Source organism: Mus caroli, unplaced genomic scaffold (assembly GCF_978045245.1).
Source record: "Mus caroli unplaced genomic scaffold, Mus_caroli_1 scaffold_12, whole genome shotgun sequence".
Lineage (NCBI taxonomy): Eukaryota > Metazoa > Chordata > Mammalia > Rodentia > Muridae > Mus > Mus caroli.
In genome coordinates, this window is record NW_028227267.1 from 16386004 (window position 1) to 16397354 (window position 11351).

The 11351-nt window shown below is 40.8% G+C and overlaps 1 long non-coding RNA gene across 1 annotated transcript in view; it reads left to right on the forward strand.

The window, feature by feature from the left end:
• Positions 1–11119, forward strand: part of LOC147001653 (uncharacterized) — a 64022-nt gene extending 52903 nt beyond the window's left edge. Inside the window, exon 3 of the long non-coding RNA XR_015044766.1 lies at positions 11046–11119. This is a non-coding gene — a long non-coding RNA (uncharacterized LOC147001653). The remainder of the gene's footprint in view (positions 1–11045) is intronic.
• The last annotated feature ends 232 nt before the right edge of the window (positions 11120–11351 follow it).

Consider the following 11351-nt stretch of genomic DNA (forward strand, 5'->3'; position numbering starts at 1 on the left):
TCAGTGGTTGAGGACCTGTGTTCAAATTTCCACACAGCAGCTCCAACTGTCTGTAGCTCTAGTTCCAGGGTATCTGATGACCTCACACTGATACACATGCAGGCAAAATACCAATGCACATAAAAATAAGACTTGTCATTCTTAAAAATTTAAAAGAAATAGACATTCTGCATATTAGATATTTATATTATGATTCATATCAGTAGCAAATTACAGTTATATAGTAGCAATGAAATAATTTTATGGGTGGGGGTCACTACAACATGAGGAACTATATTAAAGGGTTGCAGTAATAGGAAGGTTGAGAGCCACTGCCTTAAACAGTCCATCGTCCTCTGTGCTTCCTGATAAAAACAGAGGACAGGAGCTCAATTTCATGGACTTGGCATGCGAGTTGAGGATTAGAAACCTGTAAGGTACTTTCAACAGTACATGGCATCTGGTAAGCACCTAAGCACCCAGTACTACTAGCTGGGAATTTTCCTTCCCATCCTGAAATGAAAGGGGGTTCTTTCACTGGCTTAATTCCCATGCCACCCTTTACCCATCTCTCCCGCTCTCTGCTGTCCATTATTCAACTCACCACTCTTACCTCAATGATTTCCCCACTTCTCTTTCCTTCTAGCTCCCAAATACTTCTGCAACTACTACAATTGGGTTCTACCCAAACTTTTAAAAAATGCTGCAGAGACTCTATTATATAAAAGCCCTATACACTCACCTCAAACACAGTCAGGTTTTAGTTCAAATGCATGTGCTAGTCAAATGTCAACCAAATTAGGAAATGTAACACAAATAAAACAGATAGAATGGTTTTGTTCTCCAGACATGAAACAGTATTCTTAATCTGCTTTCAGGGGAGGTTTATCACACAGCAGTTTACAGAGAAGACGCCGGAGGCACTGCCTTCCATTTGTGGAATAGCCCAGCCCAGCCAGCTGAATACCCAACCAGATATTTCATGTAGGTCATATGTCACAAAGCATGGGACTTCCACGGTGGTGCTATCAGCCTCTCGTGATAGTACCGTGCTGCCTTCCAGCATGCGACGCATGCTACTTGTGGATCTGAGAAGGGATTTCGTAGCGCTCAGCATCCTCTTGGCCATCCAGTAATCCATTGTACATCCCTTGGGCTCCAAATTATCCCTGCACACTTTTGAAAATGAAACTAGGAATCAAGAACCCTCCTCAAGTCACCGAGGATGGGTCTGTTGCATACTTGGTTTGGGGGAGAGCTCATAGGCTTTCATGGGGGTTCAGCTACACAGGGGGAGGTCATAGAGACCTGGACCCCTTTATTTTCTCTTCTCTAAACCAAAGCTCACTCTGGAGCTTCTGGGGTAGGGGTCAGAGTGAGGTGGGGGGGGATATTCATCCTCCTTTTCTAAATCAAAATTCAATTTATGTCACTCTTTCTTTGCCTGTGAAACAGGTGACTCCAAGCACAGTGAAAGGCAAAAGGGATGTCATCTCTTTCTCCTTCTGGTCCCCTTGGTTTCTGTGAGTGCACACTTTCCCTCTCTGTGTCACTGAAGTGTTATTTATTGATCTTGCTGACAGCAGCAGTAAATAGAGCCAGGCTGTTTTACATCGCTGATGAGGAGGCGAGCGCCACAACTCATCATGCCCAGTCACTCTTCTTCCCTTTTCTCTCTTGCATCTCATTACGGAAGCAGAAATTAATACACTTGGACAGAAAAGAAATGAGTCCGGCTGCTCCTGAAGCTTTTGAAGGGAAGCAAGTGTCCTCTGTGGTTCCTTAAGAAGAACTGACAGATGGGTCAGAGGTCATCATTTGACACACCCTCACCCACAGAGGCTGATCAGCTTGTGCCTAGTGATGATAAACCAGAGGTGCAGCACACACTTTTGGCATGACCTGAGATTTGGGGAATAGCCCAAGTAAAGAGAGCCCCTCCAAACCCTCATTTCTAATCAGAGCCGCACAGCTGTGAGCCTGGTTATCCTAACATGCAGAACAAACTCAGTGCATTTTCTCAGAATGCCTATTTTAAGAGATTTAAGGGGCAAATGTGCATTAAAGTAAACAGGCATATACCTTAAAGTTGAATGTAAATGGACATGAATTTTAATGGGAAACTTCTAAGAAAGTTCTTTCCCCCTTGCGATGACTCTCTTGGGCCATGCATCATACTCTGGGTGACAGGCAATCACTTTACTCCAGTTTGGGGACTTCTCTGATGAAATACTCAGCAACCTGGCAGCCTATTCATTCTGCTCTTCTAAAAGTTCAACCAAAGCAATGATCCTAGAGTCTACATGAGAAGGAAGGACTGCTGGGAATGCCTTCTGGGTGAATATAAGATGGCTATGTGAAGATTCTTTTCCAGTTCTGAGCCTGTGCTGGCTGGTGTATAGGTTTATCACCATTTCCTTGCAAAACTGGCTCATATTCTATAAGCAGAAATCTTGACACTTGTTTGATCTTAAGAACATCAACCACTGTTTCTAAGAGAAACTTGTCTTGTCAATATTCTTATACATTCAATTATTCTGCATCTCAAAAACCCAGAATTGGCACTGGTTTCTGATGGGGTCATTAAATAGGGGCATGTGAAAAATACCATCTTACTCAAGGCTATTTGATGTAAAAACATGATTTATATTATTACTGACTACCCACTGACTGAATTATGGTCTGGTTAAAATACAATAATACAACAAATTTATATTTGATCTGAAGAACTTAATGTCTGACAGAGAATTTAGCCAAATGCCCCCACTTACCAGCTGGATGGTGCTGGTAAGAATATCCCAGTGGGGTATATATTCAGACTCTGTAATAACACTGACAAGACAGATAAGCCAGTCAAATGCTTATAAAGATCCAGGCACCGTTCTACAATAACCTGGAGTTATTGTCTCTAAGTCTCATGACAAAAGTACATAATTTGTCTACATTTTACAATTGAAGAAACAAGCATAGGAAGAAATCAACTACATTGTGTGTGTGTGTGTGTGTGTGTGTGTGTGAGAGAGAGAGAGAGAGAGAGAGAGAGAGAGAGAGAGAGAGAGAACATATGTGTTTATGTCTTTGTAGGTATATGTGTGTGCAGATATATGTGTGTGTATATACAGGTATATATGTGTGTGTACGTGTGGAGGTATGAGGACAATTTGTGCGTGCCAGATATTTCTTTTACCACATGGGTCCTGGATATAGAAATCAGCTCATCAGACTTAGCAGCAGGAGCTTGTGTCCACCAAAGAATTGAAACTTAACAACCAAGAAACTTACCCATGATCCTAGACTTGATGGTGTTTGGGCTCACACTTGTTTCACTTCAAAGCAAAGGTGTTTCCCCAGCAATGAGTGATTATGCAGTCAGAGTAGTACACTAAATCCCAACTTCTTGATCTCTCTCCCACTGAATCAGAGGGGCTCGGGCTGTCCTTATGCTTTAACTTCCTCACTTCTTAAAGGACGTGATTTCTTTATATAACCTTCATCTGAGAAATCTAAATACATTGTGGATAGGAAAGTGTGGAGTTCAACATGAAGTCTGCAAATGAGTCTGATAGGTTTATACTACATGAAAAGAAAATGGACACCATATAAGCACCAAGTTTCTTCTGTCCTTCAGTGATGCCTTTTAGAATATATAAGTATGAGATGGGGTAAAAAAAAAAAAACCTAAACTCAGTGATTTGAAATAAATTTTTGAGGAGATAGATGTATAGATTTATAAAGTATTGATCAATATAACCTGTATTCATATATATAGTAGAAATAATATGAATATAGAATTATATATGCATAAAATTATTAGTCATTATCAACATGTTCGTTTCTTTTATAGGCCTCATCTTTCACAGCTATACCCAGAGCGTGGAAACTCTCACCCCTTACTACTTAGTTCTCTCTCCGTATGGTCTCTGCTGCTTGTTTCCTGTCTACTTTGTAGTTCCTAACTTCGCTTAAAAGCATTTCTAATTTTCTCACTTTGAAAAGTGGATTGTAAAATGCAGTTTAAATAAGGAATGTTTTGTACCAAGAAAACTAAGGCTTTATTTCGTACACACACCCCAACAACAAATGCCAAAAGCATCATAGATTCGAGGCTCATGAATAATGTATATCATCCAATTAACTACAAACGCTGTTCAGTTCTTGTGACTGGTAGGCAATGCTAGTTCTGGCCTTAGCATGGGTATCAAGGCTGAAGGGCAAAAATACAGCTTGGAGAGGCAAATGTGTGTGCATGTGCTTATATGTGACAACTAAACTCCTGAAACCTGTAGCATGCTCATTATGCCCAGGGAGATAAAGTTCCCATGGCAAGTATATAGAGAGATGTGAGAATTTTCTCAACCATAAACAGACCTCACCTTAAATTTCTGCATCTCCAAGCCTTCTCCTTAATAGCTTAGTTGTTGGTCGGTCACCCTGTCCCCAGCTTGCAAACCATCAAGTCTAATTGGCCAGCTCCCTTCGCTTCCAAGCTGGAATGCCTAAGATGAGTGGCCTCTAGAGACTCCAGCTAAGGCTACAGCAGTGACTATCCATAGCTATAGCTCATTCCCCATTCTCTCCTTTCAGCTCAATTAAAGGTTCTCTCTCTCTCTCTCTCTCTCTCTCTCTCTCTCTCTCTCTCTCTCGCTCGCTCGCTCTCGCTCTCGCTCTCGCTCTCTGTATCTCTGTGTATGTTGGGGTGCCTATGTATGTGTTAATACATAGATGCATGTGTCTGTACAGGTGAATGTGCAGGTATATGACCAGTTATGTATGTGAATGTGGAGGCCAGAGGACAACCTTGACTATTGTTTCTCAGACACCTTGCTGTTTTATTGCTTTGTTTTGTTTTATTCTCTGAGATAGGCTTTCTTACCAACCCAGATCTTGCCAAATAAGCAAGGCTTGATGGTCAGTTAGCTCCAGGAAACTCTTATCTCCCTAATCCTTACTCCCTAGTGTGGTGCAAGTGTAAGACACCACACCTGGAGCTTGTTTATTAAAACAAATGAGCAAACAAAGAAACAAGTTCTGGGAACCAAACTTGGGCCCTCATACTTGCAAGGCAAGCATTTTGCTGACAGCCATCCCCTGGCATTAAGGAACTCTGTTTCAACAACCAATCTTCTTAGCTGTCTTCTGAAGGCTACTGAATTAGATGTGTTTTCACTCACCAAAACCACAGGCCAGGAGGACTGATACCAGGGCATAGTTGCCACACACCCTGACATTTTACTCCCAGAACTTCATTTTTTCCATCAGAAATAAAAGAAGGTAAGCAAATGTAGCCAGGATAGCAACACACCCAAAAGCCGTATTCTTGCTGCATGGATGACATCCCATGTACATGTTAGTGATTATTCTTCGGCTTTGAGTGTATACATGCCCTCACTTACAGCTTTATAAATGGACATGAGGGATCCCCAGAGTGTGGGTTGCTCAGATCCTCATTAACATCATTCATAAAAGTATCCATCCATCAGGGTTTCCATTTGTAGGATTTAGTTGTGCCAAGTCACAGAGCAATGCAGTGGTTCCTTGTCATTATGCCGTCTAATAAGGAATGCTGGAGACAGAATGGGGGTGGGGAGGTGCTGGGGGAGTTGAAATTTCTCCTTATAACTCAGGACTGACAAGTGCTGCCCAGCATCTCTCAGTGGATCCAATTTAACACCAGAGGAAGCAGTGACTCAGACTAACTTAAATATCTCAGGACGGGTTTCACCTTCTCCTAGGAGGCCATAACAGTTCAATTGCATAAGTGCAAATTTATTGAAAGTGGTTTGCTGCTTAGCTTTTCTCTATTGGCAGTAATGGAGTTTAAATTTATAGCAGGCTGATGAATTTCAGATAAGAGAACCATTACCTTACAACAACATTAAGGAGAAATATATAACTGCGATTGCTGAACCTCGAATGTGTATTGTTGGAATGAGGGGAGATGGATGATGGGGGCTGACATTTGCAAATGCAATCCCTTTCCATCCTCAGGAGCTAGCCCAGGAGCTTGAAAGCCTGGCAGATTCAAGAAAGGGCTGGGGATAACGATGCTTTATAGCAAAAGAGTGGGGATAGGAGATAATCTATGGGAAAGGGACCTTTCTTTCTCTTTAGTAATATAATTGGAGGTATCTTTCGGCAATGTGCCAAAGCTGTAGCACAGACTTAGGTCGTTCATTTTTGGTATTTATAATGCATCTCTCCTGTGGTTATTTTTCCTCAGGATAAGACTTTGTCTTTCCACAGGGTGAGACTCTAGCACTGGACAGATTAAAATGATGACTGCAAGCACAACAGAGAGGTTCAGGGAGACCTGGGCTTCTCTGTTATTTGAAGTTATATGGAAAAGAGAGAGCACTAGAGTGAGAGCTGGAGAGAAAGAGAGAGAGAGAGAGAGAGAGAGAGAGAGAGAGAGAGAGAGAGAGAGAGAGAGAGAGAGAGGAAGCATTGAAATAAGGTGATGACGGTGAGTCCTGTCAGGGTTTAAATGGTCATACAAAACGAACTCTTTAAGTCAAAAACAAACAAACAAACAAAAAAGATACAGTTTTGCTGTGCATAAGGTGACAAGGGAAGTGAAAAAAAAGTGTGTGTGTGTGTGTGTGTGTGTGTGTGTGTGTGCAGGGGGAGGAATCCCATAATAGAACACAAGTTTCAAATTATGAAGTGAGCTTAAGAATATCCCCTGATTCTCATATGCACGATGCGAGAGACCTCCTTTGGAGACTATACACACTTATGTATGCCAGTGTATCCATCCATGACTGTGTGTATGGACACCAGAGGTCAGTGTCAAGTGTTTTTCTATATGGATCTCTGTAATATTTTTGAGACAGGATCTTGGACTGTAGCTAAAGATCCCTGGTTTGGCAATACTGGCTGTCCAGCAAGTCCCTGGGTTCTGCCTGTCCCTGTCCCCATCTGTATGGCTACAAGCACATGCTATGGATACTGGGCATTCAAACACAAGTCTTCATTCTTGCCCAGCTGGTGCTTTACACACTATGGCACCAACCTAGCCCTCATAGAACTTGCTTTTAAGTTTAAGGAAATGCTTAGTCTATGAGGTGATGGCGACGTTACTGAGTTTGAATTATTTATTCATGTGTATGTTCAAAAAAATCTCACCATCCCACAAAATATATGCAATTATTTTTTCAATTTTACTTTTATTTTATGTGCATTAGTGTTTTGTCTGCATATGTCTGTCTGTATGAGGGTGTCAGATTTTGGAAGATCAATCAGTGTTCTTAACCACTGAGCCATCTCTCCAGCCCTGCAATTATTATCTATTAATGTAAAAATTTAAGAATAAGAATTGAAAAACAGTATTGTTTCCAGGAAGTTGGCTTCCTTGGGGTCTTTACTGTGCACAGAGGTACATGGCAGGTCCACCTCAGTGGTACAGTGATCTACAGTGACTTCAAGGACCAGACTCCTGTTCTCCTCACTAAGGAGTCCTTCTGTGGCTATTCAAGGAGAGGGAGAACTCCACACAGGTTCTCAGGAAACTACTCTTCGGGTGACTCCTCTGTGGTCCTCTCTCAGCCTAAACAAGGCCTCATCTTTACAGTACAGTGTGAGGAAAACCAGCCACACATTTCTCTAAAAATGAGAAGCCGCAGAGAAAACAGTTCAGTTCTCTTCATCTCTCCGAGCCCAATGGCTGGCCAGAGGAAGCTATGAAAATGATGAGGTCAGTTAGGACCCCAGGTCCTCAGACTCTTGTTCTTCTCAGGACACCACAGGCAGAGAGTGGAGGGAAGAGATTTACCAAATCCCGGGTCTCCTCTAATCCCTCATGTGTGGCTGCTTCTGTGTGGCACAAACTGTTATCCATCACCAGAGGAGGCCTGGCAGTCAGTTTTAAAAGAGAAACCCCAGCTTGCTGCAAATAATAACAGGGGAATTTGTGACGAATGAGTAGTTCATTTTGTAGTTATACACAGAGCAATTTTTTTTTGCATAGAGAGGGGGCTGAATTCAGTTGGCTACTCATTTATTTGGAAAAGAACCGATTATTAATTGAATCTAGCAATGTCTGAGAGAACTCAGAGAAGTAAACAGCTTGGCGCTTTGCTGGTTCTTTTCTCAGCTAACAAATGGCTTTCGGTGTGGCCCAAGCTTGGAAGGCCTTGATACTGGCATTCCTTGTTGAAGCAATTGACTGGGGGTCCTTGTTATAAATAATAGCTCAAAAGAGGTCCACACAGCATGGTCTTTAATTGAAAATAGTATTTCAAATGCAAATAGCAACACAGTAATCTATGTGGCTTCCAGGATGCCAATTGTAATTTTCCTTTTGAGCCTCTGAAGTTCTACTAATAAGTTTGTGCATGTGTGTATGTGTGGACACATGTGTATAGGTGTATGTACATGTGCAGTCAGAGATTGACAGCAGGTGTCATCCAAACTCCATCTCCATCATCTGAGTCAGACTTTCTCAACCTGGAGTTTACTGATGTAGCTAGCAATCCCCAGGGACCCCTCTGCTGCCCCCTCTCAGCCACCATACTCTGCTTTTATTTCTTACTTTTAAAAGTAAGTTATGGGGATCAGAACTCAGGTCCTCGTGCTTGCATAGCCAGCACTTAATTGAGCCATTCCTGAGCCCCATAAGCTTGTTTCTTAATTGAAGTCAATAGATAATTTTAAATTCATGTAATGGATGCTAACAGTAACAAAACATCATGTGTGTGTGTGTTTGTTTGTGTGTGTATTTTGTGTGTGTGTGAACAAACACAATTTTTAAGGTACTAGAAAAGCAATAGATTACTTTATTCATTTATCAGCTCGGCTTCCTAAAGGAGTTAGGACTTGCAGAAATGAATTGACTCTGCCTCTTTTTGCCCCATCTGGGCTTCTGGATTAAGAAGGACAGATCACTTTTTTATTTTTTCCTAGCCCCATTTTAATTTTTCTCAAAACTCATAAAATATCATGAGAGTGCTTTTTAATTTTTTTTTGAAAAGCAGGAAATCGTAAGATTGATAAATAGGTTAATGTGAGCCTGATGGCTTGGTTAATTAATCACGGAGCTGAGGGACCACTGCAATTCATGTCAATTCAGACGATTTTCAGGAAATGATTTGAATCAATTGCTAATGAAATTGAGAAATTTAGGAGCCACTTTCTGACTTCCCAATGACAGGACTCATATTTAACTCAAGAGATGTGACAGTTAATGACAACATAAAAGTGCTATGAATTATTTTCCAGATCATGGGAAAATTACAGCATCTCCCCAGTGAAATGGTCCTCAGCTCATCAGCCAGAAAATAAACAGCCTTAATCACAGCCTAGGAACGCCATGATGCCGTTTAAAACCCCAGTTCTTTCTGAAATAAACAAAGACAATACTCCTTGGGAATAGTGCAATATTTCATAATGCTGTCCTTAATACAGAGTGATAGATGAACATAGTGCAGCAGAATTACAAGCAAAAGACTACATGTGGAAATTACCGTGGTTTGTTATTCTTCTGCCTAATCACTTTACACCGGTAGCTCTCACGCTTCCTCGTCATACAGTTCCTCATGCTTTGGTGACCCCTCAACCATACCATTATTTCTGTTGTTACTTCATAACTGTAAGTTTGCTACCATTGTGATTCATGATGTAAGTATCTGATATGCAGATAGTCTCAGGTGACTCCGTGAGTCTTCACCAACAGGTTGAGAACCACTGCCCTAAGGCCTTAAAATAGATGAACCTTCATTTTTCCACTTCTTTAATTCTTGAACTGAGTTACCCAACCCTTTTTATATATTCTATATCATTCCATTACTTTCATTTCAGGTTAGACTTTTAAGTTAATTTAAAGCTACATCCAGATATAACAAGACAGTTGTTGTGTGCTAATTAAATATCAATGGCAAGTGTGCTGATCAATATTTAATCTAATTAAGGTGTACACAAGGCAACAGCACTGTGTAATTAACTCAAAACTGCACCAGCAATCGGTGCATCTTTAAATTTTTTATTAATATGTTTGTTAAGAATTTTTAGATCATGCTGTTTTATGGGCTTGCTTGAGAGATATAAAATGAAAATGTTTGTCAAGATGCTACTAGAGCAACTACTAAATGCAGCTTTTAATCATCTTAACAGTCTTTAAGGCTCCTGTATGGATCCAACACTCCGTAAGTATGAAAGATGGCCTCGCCATGAACAAGAGTCCACACAAGAGGCTAGCCTGGTATAGTATCCTGTGCTGCGTTGCAAGAATAACCTGTGAGAGGGCTGATGCATACAAGAGACTCAATTTAGCTTTAGAATATTATAAGATTATTCTGTGAAAAAAGTTAGAGAAGAATATGACAAGCAATAAATATTGTGGGATTGCTCTAACATGGGATTTTTAATATGGTAGCATCACAAACTCCTATGAGACTCCAAGTTAATAAAGGTGAACTTTGATGAGAGAAGCCTTCTCTTCACTGAAATCATTTGCATTTGGTGTGGTTTACAGATACCCACACAGGTGACAGTAAGCTCGGACCCAAGAAAAGGCAGAATGCATAGACAATAACATGGGTAGGGCTGCAAAACCTGCCTTGGTACTGAGTAAATTAAGGTGAAGGACAGACTCAAAGTCATATAATTTGTAGAATTGTTTCTTGGATGGTTTGCAATCTTACACCATAGACATCCTTGAACTAGATAGATGCCATGAAGCTACTCATCACAAATATACATTCGGCTCTTCTCTGTGGTCCCCATGGCTATCGGACACTCCAAACAATGTCAAACATTTTGTATATACCAACCAATATAAAGGGTAATTTGGTAAAAGAGTAATTTTATTTCAACTTATGTTGCCTCCTTCAATCTTAGCATTTTATTGTTCAAAGAGTAAAAGAAGATCCTGGGGCAATTTACTGTTCTCCACCTTGCTTAGCATGTATGTCTTGCTTAAGTGCTAGGCTGACATTTCTATGTTTTTATCTCTGTGAATGAAGAGGTGAGGATAACTCATACTCTCATTCTCCTTCATACCCATGAGTGATGGAGAGAGGGTTCAGCCATCATAGATTATATACACCACATATTTTCTCCTCTCTCTTCAGGAGGACTGCAAATGCTGGAGATGACAGTTACAGAAGATGGAAAAGCCATAAAAGCTGTGGACTAAAGATTTTCCCAACAGCAGCAAACTTTTAAATACTTCTATGTGACTGTGTTGGTAATGAAGCCATCAGGACATGCAAGGCAAGCTAATGAGGCTGGTTGGGAGAGATCTCCCTCACTTCTGGTTTTCCAAAAATCTGATAATTAAAAATATCTTGAGTCTGCAATGACTCCTGTGTTATCAACCCTTTATAGCTAGAAGGCTTTTATACCTAGGCCACTGTTAAGGTCAACTAAGAGGAAGG